A 17172-nucleotide genomic window follows, 5' to 3' on the forward strand; every position below is an offset into this window, starting at 1 on the left:
CAACTTACACAGTGGAGTACGTACATTCCTCTCTTCCAGGTTGTGGGGAAGGGGGCATATTTTACCCTTTCACTGCTGTTAACCTTTGTAAATCTTTATGCAGAGACTTGAGAATCACATTCAGTTTTACTCAACCCAAGTGACAGTGCCTGCTTTCAAGTCAGAAATCTAGATGCCCCTACATGCAGCTACTATGCAGGTAGTAGCAGGTGAGAATGATAAAAGAATGTAAAATGCTGCATTTAAAGGAAATACATTTCACATTCACAGTATTCCTAATGTACCTCCCATGAACTGACAATCTGAGATCAGTCACTTCATACATTTTTTTTTAAAAGCAGAAGATGCTCTTCATGTTCATTTATTTGTTGTTAGAATACATTCCTTGGATACCTGCTCTGTTTTTTTTTGGATACAATGAGAGAAGAAATAAGAAAGAAAGAAGAAATAAAACAGTATGCTGCAACTTCTTCTTCTGCATAGAGAGTGTTCTTTTTAAGAGTTAAATTGTGATTTTTCACAATTTACATTAGCTCCCACCCCCGGCACACCTTTTTGTGTGTGCCATTTGGAAATGTACTCAAAGAGAGAAAAACATGACTTAGAACTGTTAAGTGTATGCCAAAATCCACCAATGCCATTTAGCCTTATCTGTCAATTAGCTCTGGTCCCAGAATTCCACAGCATTGAGTCGTGGCAGTTACAGCGGTGTCAAAGTGGATTATTGTTTTTTTTATAGAAGATGAGAAAATGCAAGCGTTTTCTTTATATCCTTAATGCCAGTACTGCTTGCTAGGTGAGATAGCGCTTCATGTTGCATCTACCCACTGAGTACTCATGTGGGGAGTCCTTCCTATATTTATCTTCTCCCTAACCTGAGCTGCTGCCTTTTGTACCTTTTTCTAAAGTAATTCAATAGATAAAGAGTTCACCAGTTGGATTTTGTGCAGTAATTTAGAGTACATAAGCCCTGTCAGGTTAGTTTTTATATGGGGAATTTGGGAAAGTGTGTGGAATTTCTTGTTTGCCTCGTGCATCAAAATCTTTTTGCTCTTCAAAACAGTTTCTTGTTTTAATTTTGTGTATTAATGAATGCATTGCGATTTATAGCAATTTGATATTAGTGACAGAATTTTGGTTGCCCCTAAACTGTCTCTCCCATCTCAAACAATCTGCATAGCCTTGGCAACAGGCCCCCTGGGCTGAAAATACTGCCGCTTAATGCCAGGTCAGTAAATGGGAAAATATCCTTGATCCAGGACTTGATCTTGGATGAGCATTCTTGCATGTTTAGATCTACAGGGGACGGCTTTTTCTTGGCCCACCACCTTCACAGGTGTAACAGCTGAGGATTCCAGAGAAAACTGCGCCCAGACTGTGGGACTCTTTTTCACAAAAGGTCCAGTTGGCCTCCTCCCTGCTCTCTTTCTGCCGGCAGGTGAAGGCATTTTTATTTAGATAGGTTTGAGCCTTGGATTGTGACTCTGGAGACCAGGGTTTGATTTCCCCAGTCAGCCATGAAAGGGGAAGCTTCAGGGGAAGGCAATGACAAACCTCCCCTGAGTATATCTTGCCAAGTAAACCCCATGATAGGTTCACCTTAGGGTTGCCATAAGTCAGAAACAACTTGAATGCACACAACAACGCTTTTGAACTTTTAATTCTAATTTTAATTATGGAGCTGCAAAGTATATGTGTGTAGTGTGCTCTTTTAATCTTTTTTATCTTTTATCGAAATTATATTTTAAAGTGCTTTTAACTGTTTTAAGCATATTTTTAAATAACACTGATGTCTATCTAATTCCTTTTGGAAATTAATGTTTTAGCAGCATCTTTGTTGGATTATTGTAAGCTGCCTTGAATCCCATTTTTGGGAGAAAGGCAGAATATAAATTCAATAAATAAAAAACATATATTGTAAACCACCCTAGAATTGTGAGTAAAGGTCAATATAAAAATGTATAAATAAAATGAAAATAAACAAGGCTGACTTGAGCACCATGTTTTGTTTGGCATGCCTGGTATGTCAGCAATATATTAGGGTGGTTAGAAGCAAATATATGCTAGGATGTGAGGTCAGAAGATCAAACACTGTGATTCCACAGGGAAGAAACAATCTTGAGTTGTTTCTTTGCTGTCAACAAGTTAGGCACTAGTGTTCTTTCCTTGGTGATAAGGGAAGTGTCTCATACATTGCCCAGATCCATCTTGAAGGAGGTGAAGATAGAGGGTTACATACTGTAGTCTGATCAGTTGCTTATCCACAAGATAAAGGCAGTTTAATATTTTATTCTTTTCTTGCAGCCTGATCCTTAAGGTCACACTTCAGCTGTTGCACAAGTAAAAAGCAGCACTTTTTAGCCCAACAACATCTAAGGACCGCATTATTCTTATCCCTGCTTTACAGGACTTTTCTCATTTAAACACTACCGTGTTTTTTTCTTTTCATTCAAGTTTTTTTACCTTAGATAGTAAAAGGCGAGGAAGTGTTCCAGCTATCTTTCTGTGATATATTTATTATATAACATAATATCTTATTTTTATAATTTTCTACACTGGGTTTCTCTGGCTGGGCAAAATCTTTACAGTACTTCTGTGGATATTTCCACATGTAATACCCTTGCTGGCACCATCTCTTCCTTCTCAGAAGCTTCTTGGCAAGGCAATACCTATCAAAATTTGCTTTCCATTCTGGCCTGGCAAAAGATTACTGAAAGTGTGGAGGCTTCTGGTGCAGGAAATTGTGCCATTTTTTTTTGTCCTAAGCCAGTTTATTGCTTGACATCTGGCACCACGTGATGGAACCAGTCAGAATTGGTACTGATTTCTTCATTTATTAAGAGGAACAACACTTATAGGACAGTTGTAGCCTTTTTCCTCTCAGCATGAAATGCACTTTGGAAGAAGGAGCAGTTAAATATCAGTGGATTTGTGTTTCTGTGGTTACTAGAGAAATGCAGTAGTGATATATATATATATATATATATATATATATATATATATATATATATCTCATTTATTTAATTTATATCCCACCTTTCTCCTGAGTGAGATCCAAGGCAGTTTCCAATTTGAATTAAAACAAGGTAAATGAATTTAGAATAATAAAAAAGTTAATTTTAAAAAAGCCCTCCCATATGAAAACATCAGTGCAGAAATATTAATGCATTAATACAATGCAATCATAATATAATACAATAATATTGAAACATCAGCACAAACCGTTGTGCTCCAGCCATACATGGAGAGAGAAATCCCAGAAGTGCAAGTGGGATTCAGGAAAGGAAGAGACACTAGGAAGGAAGAAAAGAAGAGGCACGTTGCAAACATATGATGGCTAATATAGTACACCAAGGAATTCCAGAAGAAAATTGGCATATGCTTCATAGACTATAACAAAGCATTTGACTGCATAAATCATGAAAAGCTCTTAAAAGCATGAAAGTACCACTTCTTCTGATAATCCTGGTGAGAAATCTGTACTTAAAACAAGAAGCTACTGTTAGAACAGAATATAGAGAAACAGAATGTTTCCCAAATGGTAAAGGAGTCAGACAAGTCTGCATTTTATCTTCTGCATAACTTGTGCAGGAAATATCATATGAAGACCTGATTTAGACTCACAAGACTAAGGAGTGAAGATAGGCAAAAGAAACATCAACAATCTAAGATATGTAGATGACTCCATACTACTAGCAGAAAACATCAAAGACTTGGAAAAAGTACTAAGGAAGGTTAAAGAAGAAAGTGCAAGGGCAGGCTTACTGCTGAACTTAAAGGAAACAAAAATAATGACCATGGAGGATCTACACAAATTCAACCTAGATAATGAGGGAATCAAAACAGTTAAAGAGTTCCTATACCTTGCATCAAAAATTGTTCAGAATGGAGACTGCAGTCAAGAAATCAGAAGAAGACAAGGAATGCGAAGGGCAGCTGTGAAAGAACTAGTTAAAATCCTAAAGTATAAAGATACACAATTGAGCACTAAAGTGGTGCTTTAGTGCTGGTGGGCTGGCCCCTCCTTACTTATCAGACCTTCTTTCTCCTCACCTTCCCACCAGGGCCCTCCGTTCTGATAGTCAAGGCCTGCTGTCACAGCCCAGGATTTCCTCTGCCCCATCTCAGATTTGCCCCTTTTCACTCACTGCCCCTCACTCCTGGAACCTTCTTCCCCCACGAACAAGAGCCATCACTTTTTTTTTCATAAGGCATGGTTTCTAGACCCTTCACCATTTTGGTCACCCTCCTCTGGACACGCTCCAGTTTGTCAACATCCTTTTTTAATTGATCACAAATGGTACTTCACAGATGTTTTGCAGTCTGTAGGTACCTAAGCATGGAAGAGTCACATTCTTGCATTACTGCTCTCACAATCCTTGGGTGCTAGTTGGAGATTCTGGAAGTGGTAGACCAAAAAAAGTCTAATTTTCCAAAACTCTGGCTAGTATTTTTGACCCTATCAGAAGCTGACACAAAAATATGTTATAAATACAGACATGGGGCAATTTCCACACATACAAAAATACATTCTTACGCAGTTTCAGTGTGCAGGGAAAATGCAGAAGCAAGAAAAAAGGGCATAGAGAGAAGATGTGTTCCTTTCTTTAGACAAAATGTTTTTCTATATAAAGGAGTCATCTATTGGCAGAGGTCTGTGAAACTATACTTCTTATTATAATCTTTGTTCCATAGAAAACTGAAATAACAGCTGTATCCAAGTTATATTAATGTGAAAGAAGGGTGAGGTTGAACACCTAAGAGGGAGGTTACAGGTGTCTTCCTCCAGGGAGTCTTTAAATACCTGCTGTTTGGAGTAGTCTGGCTCAGTGTAAAGGTAATCCCCCACCTCCACCACACCTCCTGCTTTTAAAGAATGTACGCCTGGTGAATGTGATCTCTGACAGAGTTTTCAGCCTTAGGGATGGAAGTCAATGTTCTCACTTTCTGGATGAGCAAGCAAAAAAACTTTTAAAATGATTAATAAAGATGTATATCAGGGATCTGAAGAATAAAGCAAAAAGAAGGTATCCTAACATTCAGGATACCCCACTGAGTGAAAGACCAGCCATAAAAGTCTTCAAAGATTGGGATTTCACAAATCTTCATTGGTGTAAATATATACATCGTTTTTTCTGTGTAGAAAGTGTAGCACAATGTTTACCTTTGGCCCGTTCTGCATGGGCCAAAAGTACGTGCCAAGCACGTACTAGGGTTTTGGACGCCCCTAACCCTAGTACGCGCTTGGCACATAGAAAATGGCGGCACCCGTTCTACACAGGTGCTGCCATCTTGATGTTGCGGACGCCTAGCGTCCGCATGTCACGTGGCAGAAGTGATGCCGCGAGTGCGCGACTAGTGACTCGCGGCACCACTTCCGTGGCGCAAAAAGAAGCCACTTTTTGCAGCTTCTTTTTGTTGCGTCCGGGAATTGCACGGTTTGTCCACTGTGGTTTCCAGACGTAGCAACCAGTGGCGCCGGCAGAGCACTGTTTTTGGGCGCTCTGTAACACGCCAAAGTCTACCAAAAATATTATGTTTGCATAGGAGATAAAGAGAAAAATTACTGAAATGATTTGTTATTGGGTGTCAAAATGAAATGAATGGAGATTTATATCCTTTCTTTATGTCCTGCCAGCAGGGAAAGACCTTTTTTTATTCTGATAGGCTTTGGGGGACTGAATATTTTTAAGGAAAAGACTTTATAAAAGATGCTCTACTGCGTTTAACTGTATTGTGTATAAACTTATTTTTATTGTTGTTCATATGTTTTTAATATTATAGAGAGTTTAATTTCATTGGTTACCTTTTGTATATTTTAGCTACATTGCATCTGTTTTTAATTTCTAAGCCTCCTAGAGTCTTGGTTTTGGGGTGATAGGCAGAATATAAAGTTCATCATCATCTACATGTTATAGGCTAGGAAATAGCATTGTGAAGGAAACAGGTAGTGTCAGTTGGGTTCAGATATTCCTTCACCTGAGTTCTGGTTGCAGGAGAGTTCCACTGGAAGAAGGGGGACACTTCAGCTGATTTCCCCCAGGATATGAATCCCTGCTCAGCCATGGAAGCTCACTGGGTAACCCTGGGCAAGAAAAACTCTTAGCCTCAGAGAAAAGTGATGGCAAAACTATTATTATTATTATTATTATTATTATTATTATTATTATTATTATTATCTCTTGCCAAGAAAACCAACTATATTACTCATCCTTTTAAAACTTTACAAATCTTTCATTACCATTGTGCTATTATATACACACACAGTTCCAGAACAAAGCAGACAGTATACATGAATACAGATGCAACTAGCCTATCCCACAACACAGATACACTCAAGAAAAGAAAAAGCATCAGTCCAGGCAAGAGAAGGATAGAAAGACTCAGCTCAACTGCCTGAAAGGATGAGTCACAGTATCTAATTTATAGAGTTTCTCTATCTATATGCATTTTCTTTTAGTCATACTGTTTTTAACAGTACAACACTATGAGACAACTATAGTCCTTTCAAGTGGATAACACAGATCAGAGTTAGAGTTACAGATAACTCAGATTAACACCAATGCACAAGTGATCTAGATAAATTTATGGCACAGTTGTGGACAATGAACATATGGTAATATGGATACAAAAGTTCTTTTAATGAAGAATTTTGTTTTCCCAATGTCTAGTACATTATAAGTCATACTGTGATAATCTAGGGGATATTTTGAAACCTTGTGATGGTTTTCTTTTCAGCCTTCAGGTTTCTTACAGGCAGTATATATCAGGTTTCTGTATTTCACCTCTTTGCAAAAGTCTTTAATACTTTTCACTACTGGAATAGTGGCACTTTACACCTTAAAATCTTTGGCTTCTTAGAGACATATTGCTAGATTCAAGATTTTTCCCCCCCCAGAAACAAAGAAACACTGAATGTTAATTAGGTAAATTTGCATCTTTTATATTCTGCAATTTATTCTATCATTCTTAGCATTTTACATGTCTTTGCTACACATAGAGAAGAGCCAGTGTGATGTAGTGGTTTCAGCATTGAATTATAACTCTGGAGACCAGCGTTCAAATCCCTCCTCAGCCATGGAAACTTCCTGGGTGACCTTGGACAAGTCACACTCTTTCAGCATCAGAACATGGCGATGGCAAAGCCCCTCTGGACAAACTGTACAAAGAAAACCCCATTATAGGTTCACCTTAGGGTCACCATAAGTTGGAAACTACTTGAAGGCACACAACAACAACAACAACAACAACAACAAGCACATAGAGAGCACCAAGGAACTATTCAAGGCACTGAACCCTCCTCCAAAGAACTAGAATTCTTGTCTAGACAGTGCTTTGGTTTCTAAGATTTCTAGAGGCATCATTTGCACTTTGTTAACTTATATTCAGACTCACAGGATTAGAAAACATGATCTTCTGAAAAACAAACAAACAAGCAGGAAGCTAAATCTTTTATTATTATTATTATTATTAACCTTTTTTTAAATTAAATTAAATTTTGTGCTCCCACAGTCTATGGGTTTTCCAAGGAGGCTGATAAAAGGCTCTCAGGCCTTCACACAAAGACCTGTTGTAGACTATAGTCTAGCCTTTTGCTATTGAGCCAATTTAAAATACTATAGCTTTTGCTGCATATGCCCTTGCAAAGAAACCATTGCACAACTCTTAACTGAGTCATGCTGATATAGAAAACATGAAGCAAGTTGCTGGGCATGAGAGGACTTGATCTGATTTGTAGGTTCAGCATTATATTTGGGAAATTCCAAAGAAAGCACTGGAGTTATAGTGGGGGGGGGGGGGGAAGGAAATGAATAGTTTTCTGTAGAAAGAGAATAGTAAATTGTAGGAGACACTTAAGATATTCAAGTGTGTTTTATCATGCATGATTGATGAGTAACCATAGAACAATACTTGATCTAAAAGTCTTCTGAGATTTATGTATTTGTTAATTTATTGGAGTTATATTCCACCTTTCTCCAAAAACTGGAATTCAAGGCTGCTAAAAACTGTAATTCTAGATTGTGTTCCCTGGTGGAGTTTTCTAAGGAACCTCAGGTAGCATACCCACTATATAATTAACTATTTTAACTATTAATTCTATCCATTTTGCTTTGTTGCATGACATTTGTTTTGGGACTGGTCTTATATTAATTGGGATTAAATATGAAGAGAAGAGGACTGATATCTCTGTAAGGGGTTATGTGCGGGCAAGCATTTCTGTTGTGTCCAGCTCTCTAAGAGGATCAGACATGGGTAACATATAATCATGAAAGAATGAGAACTTATACCATATAAGAACAAATCACTGGACCCAATACTGCCAATAGTGAATACTTAAGGTGCATTGAATGTAAAATGAGTCCTGACAAGGAGGGAATCAAATCAACTATATAGTATATTTGATGTAGACAAATCTTTATTTTATTTTAATTTCTTACATTTTTATCTTACCTTTCTACTTGTTTAAAAATCATAGACTCATAGAATTGTAGAGTTGGAAAGGAACCCAAGGGTTACCAATGTCCTGCTAATGCAGGAATCCACTGATAAAACATCTTTGAAAAATGATCACTCAACCTCTGTTTTAAAATCTCTAACAAAGAGTCCATCAATTTCCAAGGTAGTATTTTCCAATGTCAAATAGCAATTACTGTACTGTTAGAAGTTTTCCTAATGTTTAATCAAAATCTCCTTCCTTATCGTTTAAATCCATTGGATCATGCCCTGCTTTGCAGCTGCAGAAAACAAACTTGCTCCATCTTCCACATGACTTCTCTTCAGATATTTGAAGGTGGCTATTAGATCACCTCCCAATCTTCACCTCTCCCCTCTAAATATACCAGTTCCCTCAATCACATATGTCCTTATAGGTTCTGCAAATGTTCCTCATTGTTCCTGGCTTCAATGTCCTTTTCACTCAGTTTTGAAACGGCAGAGTTTCTGAAGTTGCATCTGGATAGTTTTTCAGTACTCTTGGGTGAAATTCATTTGGCCCTGATGGCTAACTACATCATTAAAATTAATAAGACCATTAAAATCATAACAAAAAACAACTTAAGCAGTAAAACCAATAAAATCAATAATCTTGACTGAATGAAAAGGAATTCTTCCATTAACTGTCTCCTTGGTAGCTCTGGCACATTCTGCTCATTAGGACTGCCTTTCTGAAGGCCATAGAAACAGTCCTGATCTTTTGTCCCAACTTGGCAAGAGTGACATGCCACATACTCAGACAAATCCTTTTTCATATACAGGCATTGTGATTTTTTGGAGTTCCTGGAGGAGCCTCTGCAGATAGGGAAAGAAGATAGGCATAGTGTCAGAACATACAGCCCTTTAAAGCCGCCATCCTGGCAGCTTGGAAATGTGGTGTTTATACACCTCACACTCCAAGCCACCCTGAAGCTGCCCGGAAGTTGGGCGGCTGCCCAGATGTGAGCGGCTTCAAGATACTGCGGCAACAAGACATTTATATGCCACATGCTACCGAAGCATCTTGAAGCTGGCTTCAGGCTGCAGCAGGGCTTTCCCAGCTCAAAAAGGAGCTTTTCCACTCCTTTTTGGACTGGGTTCAAGGCGGATTGGGCCACGGCATGTATTTGCCAACTCCAATCTATCTTTGGCAGTGGCAGCTTCAAGTGACCCTTTCTTGCCAGTCTGTTCCAGTTGATAGTAGATATATTCAGAGGAGGTTTGGCAGGAAGTTTTAAGGCTTCTGCACCAGAGGTTAAGCCTCTTTTCTTGTGATAGGACTAACCAAAAATTGATTATGGTAGAACCTGAAGGGACCATCCAGTATTCCACAACTTTAGGCTGCTTCTTTTCAACACACAACCCCACTCAACTAGGACCACATTCTGGAGTCTTGGAGCACAAGGTAATAGTGGAGTTAATGCTTCTTCCAAGCTGGTAAACCCTGGAGACCTGCTCACTTTCAACTGGTAGAAAGTAAGTAACCTACAGGCCTAAGCTGGACCTGTGCATTACTACAATGGGAAGGTTTACTTGATTCAAGCTATGAGTTGTTTCTTTCATTTTCATCCAAAGGAAAAGGGGATTTCATCCCAGCCATTCTTCCAAAATCCATGAAACTGAAAATTGCATCCAGGTCTCACATCAAGGGTTAAATTCAACACTAAAAAGTCAAAAGTATAAGTTCTGTCTTCTCTTTTTCTCATCTGAATTAAGCTCTAATATCCCAGCAAACTCCTATTTTTCTTTCTATCTCAACAGCATTAATAGAGTCTCCTTGGTCTCAGGTAGAGGCAAAAGGTTTGGCACCCTCCTGAGATTGGCATCTCCACTGATGTAATTCTGCACCAATAACCACCCCTTTTTGAATACTAGAATCATAGAGTTGAAAGAGACCACAAGGGCCATCGAGTCCAACCCCCTGCCATGCAGGAACTCTCAATCAAAGCATCCCTGACAGATGGTCATACTGATGGTTCTGACATTTCCCTCTCTGTGATCTCACTCAGAAACTTTTGGAGCAGACCATGCAAGCTACGAAATTTAATGAGAGTAAGCTGTTTTATACCAGATACTGCTTCAGATTCCTAAAGCAGCAATACAGAGTTATTTAGTTAGTTCTAGCCATTAAGCACCCTGTGCCAGCACAGTGTTCCTTCACATAGTGACACACTTTGACCATAAAATTAAATTCCACTTGTATTAGCAGGAAGTTGCTTCTGCCCTTTACTACTAGCAGGATTCCAAATCCTGTGAGTGAGCGTTGTTTTAATTGAACATTTTAGTCAGTGGGGGTGGGAGTGGTTATAAGCTGCATAGAACAGCAAACTATTTGAGAAGGTAACTGATAAATTTTAGAAATCCACATTAGTAAACGAATGATAGACTTTGTGCTGTGAGGTGAGCTGACTGAAGCTGAAGCAGTAAAAGGGATTATACCAACGTGCTCCATTCTCTGGCACCAACACAGCAACAGTTCAGTGGGTCCAAGGCAACCCAGCAATCTAGCCTCCACCTCATCCATGGGAACAAATGTGTTTGTCTATGTAGCTACGCTGACTTTCCTGTCTTGTGGTATTGTTTATTCACACCTGGGGTATAATATACAGTGGGTTCTTGTTATCCGCTGAGTTTTGGTTCCAGGATCCCCCGTGGATAACAAAATCTGTAGATGCTCAAGTTGCATTAAATATAATGACATAGCAAAACGGTGTCCCTTATATAAAATGGAAAATCAAAGTTTGCTATTTGGAATTTATACTCTTTTTGAATATTTTCAAGTGGACGCTTGAATCCGTGGATAAAAAATCTATGGATAAGGAGGACCAACTGTACCAGAAAAAATATCATTAATTATTGCTGGGACAATGCAGAGAACTGTTTACACTAAATTTCCTATTCTAATTTGCTCCTTTTCATTATGTATTTTAAGAAACAGGCCAGGCCTGTAAAGAGTACCCAGCTGAGTCTGAACAGATTTCCTAGGAAACATGTTGAGGATAAATTTGACTCACCCTGGATTGCTCCAGAAAGTATTACACTCAGTCCTCTTCTTCAGATGACCTCTACAGAAGAGTTCCAAATCTGCATCCTAATTTCAGATACAGCACTGTGGGCCTTCAGAGCTTTAAAAGAAAAGGGAAAAAAGCCTGGAAGTCCAGAAAAACTGGAACTCTGGGAGTCTTTATTTATTGCATTTGAAGTTTATGTCCAGTTTCCTCTAGGAATGCACCAGAATTAGAAAATTTCACATTGGCTGGTTTGACTTGCTTGGTCAAACTGGAGGCTGTATACCAAGCAGGAGCAAGTGGAGACTTTCAGGTACTGTATTACCAAAGGAAACAACAGAAAGAGCAAAGAGAAGTTTGTATCATTTTAGTTTTTACTACTAAAACAAAAGTGAGTATTTTTGTTGTTAGATTGAGTTGAATGTTATGGCCAGGGTCAAAGCGGAAATGGGTAAGACCAGAACAAGTGGTAGGGCAGAATAGCAGGGCAGAATGCAGTTCTTGGGCTGCACATGGCTTCTGAGGTGGAGGTCATTTTTGCCACAGTTGGGCCCTCCCTGGGCCATTTTAGGTATAGGGGAGGGTTTTTTAGAACAGGAAGTGACCTGAAGCTCACTTCCTGTTGCAAAACAAGGCCTCACATGGATCTAAAATAGCTCAGGGGGCACAAAAACATGGAGAAATGCCTCCACACCCCTAGATGATATTTGGGGGGGAAATCTGCTTGTTTTTTTTGTTTGTTTGTTGTTGTTTTTTGTAGGAGTTACATCCCTCCAAGATCTGAGAAGCTAAAGCAGCTTCCTACCATCTTAACAATTGCCTACTCCAGCTGTAGGGTGACAGATCCCATACATTCATTCACATACCACATCTCCATATGTCAATTCCCCACACATGCAGAAGACACAGAAAGCTATCAAGATGGGCTGTGAGAGTTGGTTTCTCCAACATTTAGATTTTTAATTTTCAATACATTTCTATCCTGCTTATGAAGAAATTTGCACATTTCTTATAAAAGATGAGCTGAATTTAATCCTCAACAGTCTATGCAGACCAAATTCAATAGGCAAAGCTATTCCTAGTATAAGGAGGGTCTTGTTCTGTTTGCCTGCAGAAACCCTGTTTATAAAAAGAGATGGCATCACAAACACAGCCAAATTCAAAGCCAGACTTTTAAGAGGCAAGCATTAAAGCCTCGAGAAGCATGCACCATCCTCTTTCTCTTCCTTTTCTTTAATCATTTATATCCTTCTTTCCCCCCAAAACTGGGACTCAAAATACACGAGGAAAAACATACGAAAGTTATTGTTAAAATGCATTTAAAGCAGCCATACAATTAAAATCATTTAAAACAAACCCATGAAAGACAAAAATCAGTAAAACTAGTTAAAGCCACTGCATTCAAATCTTCAGATGGTGCTGTATACCTTCAAGTCAGTTCCAACTTATGCCAACCCTAAGGTTAACCTGTCACTGGGTTTTCATGGCAAGATTTATTCAGAGGGAGTTTGACTTCCTCTGAGGCTGAGAGAATGTGACTTGCCCAAGGAGACTGAGTGGGTTTCCATGCCTGAGCAGGGATTTGAACCTTGATTTCCAAAGTCATAGTCCAGCACTCAAACAACCACACCACACTGATATGGTCCTTCAGATAGCCTGACTCAAGTCATATAAAGCTTTACAATTCATAACCAGCACTTTGTATCGTACCCAGAAATAAACTGGCAGCAATGGAGCAGATACAACAAGGGAGTTCTGTGTTCTCTGTAACCAGCCTCAGTTATCTGTCTGCAGCTGAACATGTTCTAGTACCTCACTCCAAAGTGGAATTTTGGAAACTAGCTGATCATTGTCCAAAATGGTGGGATCCAGTGAAGGCTTTTTTTTAGTAGAGATCTTACAACTGTCTTCTTCAAGCATGTTGGACCCTTGCCTTGCTACAAAGAGGCATTTACCACTCCTTTTACCCCTTTTACTTGTTTAATGAGCCAGGAGAGGCAAGGATCTAGAACTCACATGGTGGCTCTCAGACCTCCAAGGATTTTTTTGGCAATAGGTGCCACACTTTCAAAGGGCACCTGTTGCCCACTCAAGTATAGAGGTGGCTTCCCTGTGATGGGAGTGTGTATATATGAGCAGGGTTGAAGCCAAACCATAGGCTTGCAGAGGCCACACCACACAGGACATTGTGTAAAGCAGCAGAGGTTTTCAGACCTGGGTCCCCTTAGTGCACTTATCTACGTCTCCTTCTCCCCAACGTCATTTGCAATTGCCAGTGGGGAGCATCACAGCCATTTAACAGGCCAACCATCCATTCATTTCTGGTCTAAAGAATTTACCTGTGGCTGTATTTGTATATGTCCGTTACTTTACCTCTTTGATAAGAGTATGGACAGCTTGATGCAAATTTAAGTATCTGAATTATTTCACAGTGTTTATTTAAAACAACATTAGGGATCATAGAATCATAGAATCGTAGAGTTGGAAGAGACCACAAGGGCCATCCAGTCCAACCCCCTGCCATGCAGGAAATCCAAATCAAAGCATCCCTGACAGATGGCCATCCAGCCTCTGTTTAAAGACCTCCAAGGAAGGAGACTCCACTACACTCAGAGGGAGTGCATTCCACTGTCGAACAGCCCTTACTGTCAGGAAGTTCTTCCTAATGTTCAGGTGGAATCTCTTTTCCTGTAGTTTGCATCCATTGTTCCGGGTCCTGTTCTCTGGAGCAGCAGAAAACAAGCTTGCTCCCTCTTCAACATGACATCCTTTCAAATATTTAAACAGGGCTATCATATCACCTCTTAACCTTCTTTTCTCCAGGCTAAACATCCCCAGCTCCCTAAGTCATTCCTCATAGGGCATGGTTTCCAGACCCTTCACCATTTTTGTCGCCCTCCTTTGGACACGCTCCAGTTTCTCAATGTCCTTTCTGAATTGTGGCGCCCAGAACTGGACACAATATTCTAGGTGGGGCCTGACCAAAGCAGAATACAGTGGCACTATTACTTCTCCTGATCTAAACACTGTACTTTTATTGATGCAGCCTAAAATTGCATTGGCCTTTTTAGCTGCCGCATCACACTGTTGACTCATGTTCAACTTGTGGTCTACTTGGACTCCTAGATCCCTTTCACACGTAGTTTCATTCAGCCAGGTGTCACCCATCCTATATCTGTGCATTTTATTTTTCCGCCCTAAGTGCAATACCTTACATTTCTCCGTGTTGAATTTCATTTTGTTAGCTTTGGCCCAGCTTTCTAGTCTATTCAGGTCATTTTGGATCTTGATCCTGTCCTCTGGAGTATTAGCTATTCCTCCTAATTTGGTGTCATCTGCAAATTTAATAAGTATGCTCCCAATTCTGTCATCCAGGTCATTGATAAAGATGTTGAATAGCACTGGGCCCAGGACAGAGCCCTGTGGGACCCCACTGGTCACTTCTCTCCAGGATGAAAAGGAGCCATTGTTGAGCACCCTTTGGGTTCGGCCGGTCAACCAGTTACAAATCCATGTAACAGTTCCTTTGTCTAGCCCACATTTTACAAGCTTGTTTGCAAGAATGTCATGGGGAACTTTGTCAAAGGCCTTACTGAAATCAAGATATACTATATCCACAGCATTCCCTTCATCTACCAAGGTGGTAATTTTATCAAAGAAAGAGATTAGGTTTGTCTGGCATGACTTGTTTCTCTGAAACCCATGTTGACTTTTTGTGATTATGGCATTGCCTTCTAGATGCTCACAGACTCTCTGTTTAATTATCTGCTCCAGAATCTTTCCTAGTACAGATGTCAGACTAACTGGACGATAATTGTTGGGATCCTCTTTTTTCCCCTTTTTGAAGATGGGGACAACGTTTGCCCTCCGCCAGTCTGCTGGGATCTCTCTTGTTTTCCAGGAGTTTTCAAAGATTATTGCCAATGGCTCCGATATTACATTTGCCAGTTCTTTTAATACCCTTGGATGGAGTTCATCTGGTCCCGGAGACTTAAATTCATTTAGATTAACAAGGTGTTCCTCTACTATCTCTTTACTTATTCTGTGCTGAAATTCCCCTATTCTGTCCTCTGTTCCATTATCCTCAGGTTGAGCACCCTTCTCCTTTTCTGAGAAGACTGAGGCAAAGAAGGTGTTGAGTAATTCTGCCTTTTCTCTGTCCCCTGTTAACATTTTGCCATCCTCTCAACGCAGTGGCCCTACCATTTCCTTCTTCTTACTTTTGCTGCAGACATATCCAAAAAAGCCCTTTTTGTTGTCTTTAACCTCTCTAGCAAGTCTGAGTTCATTCTGTGCTTTAGCTTTTCTGCCTTTACCCCTACACATGCCTGCTATTTGTTTGAATTCCTTTTTTGTGATTTCCCCCCTTTTCCATTTCTTATACATGTTCCGTTTCAAACTTAGCTCGGTTGAAAGTTCCTTAGTCATCCATCCTGGTTTCTTGAGACACCTCCCATTTTTCTTTTTCACTGGAACTGTTTGAAATTGTGACTTCAGTAGCTCCCTTTTGAGAAAGTCCCATCCATCCTGAACTCCTTTATCTTTTAGTATTTCTGACCATGGAATCACCCTCAATACTTCTCTTAGTTTACTGAAATCCGCTCTCCTAAAATCTAGAATGTGTGTTTGACTATGCCTGGCTTCTCCTTTCCACTGTATTACAAACTCCAGGAGAACGTGGTCACTTCCACCTAATGATCCCACCACTTGCACCCCATTAACCAAGTCATCCTTGTTGGTTAGGATCAGATCTAAAATAGCTGACCCCCTTGTTGCCTCTTCCACCTTTTGGACAATGAAATTGTCTTCCAGGCAAGTGAGGAATTTGCTAGGCCTTGAGGATTTTGCTGAGTTTGACTTCCAGCAAATATCAAGATAGTTGAAGTCACCCATCACTACTACATCTCTCCTTTCTGACTGTGTGGTCATCTGTTCTAGAAAGACATCATCCAGTTCCTCAGTCTGACTTGGGGGTCTGTAGTAGACTCCCACCATAACATCCTTGTTGTTTCCCTCCCCTTTAATTTTTATCCAGATGCTCTCCACCTGGCTTCCATGATTGATGTCCTGGATCTCTTATCATATGGCCTCTGTCCCACGTGCAGCCTCCTAAGTGTTTTTGGTGGTTTCTAGAGCCCCCTCAGCAATCATTTGTTCAGTCAATGAATTAAATAACAACTACAAGATGCCATACTCTCCCCCCCCCCCCACCTTGTTCAGCAAGAACGGTGGTGGTGATGATGATAATGATTTTTTAAAGAACTCAAAGTGACCTTCCAGTTGCATTTAATTTGTTTTGGAGGACTGTCACCCCCATCCCCCTGGAACTTGTCCAACTCTGATTTAAACTATGAATTTAAACACGCTCCAGGCTCCCACGAAAACGGAGGCTCGCTATATTCAAGCCTCATAGGCTTGAACAGGGCATGCCCTCAGGCATGCAGCTCAGGCACGCACTCCATTAGAACTAACGGAGGTCGCCCCTCTGCACATAATCGAGGTCACGGGATCTCAGATCCGTGAGTTAGGAGGGGTGACTATATTCTGACATTAGAGTGCTTCCTGTTGAAAAGTGAAACCTGACTGCTGCCCATTCCAGTACTTTTGACCCTATTGCTCTGCAGCACCCCTCCAAGAAAAGAGGTTTTTGTGCCTAGAAAATGCCCTTAATTAACTAAAGCATCATATGAAT

At 40.0% G+C, this 17172-nt stretch overlaps 1 protein-coding gene across 1 annotated transcript in view; it reads left to right on the forward strand.

Moving 5' to 3' along the window:
- RAD51B (RAD51 paralog B) overlaps positions 1-17172 on the forward strand; it is a 449375-nt gene that overhangs the window by 354178 nt on the left and 78025 nt on the right. The gene's annotated exons all lie outside the window — the stretch shown is intronic.

Source organism: Sceloporus undulatus, chromosome 1 (genome assembly GCF_019175285.1).
Source record: "Sceloporus undulatus isolate JIND9_A2432 ecotype Alabama chromosome 1, SceUnd_v1.1, whole genome shotgun sequence".
Taxonomy (NCBI): domain Eukaryota; kingdom Metazoa; phylum Chordata; class Lepidosauria; order Squamata; family Phrynosomatidae; genus Sceloporus; species Sceloporus undulatus.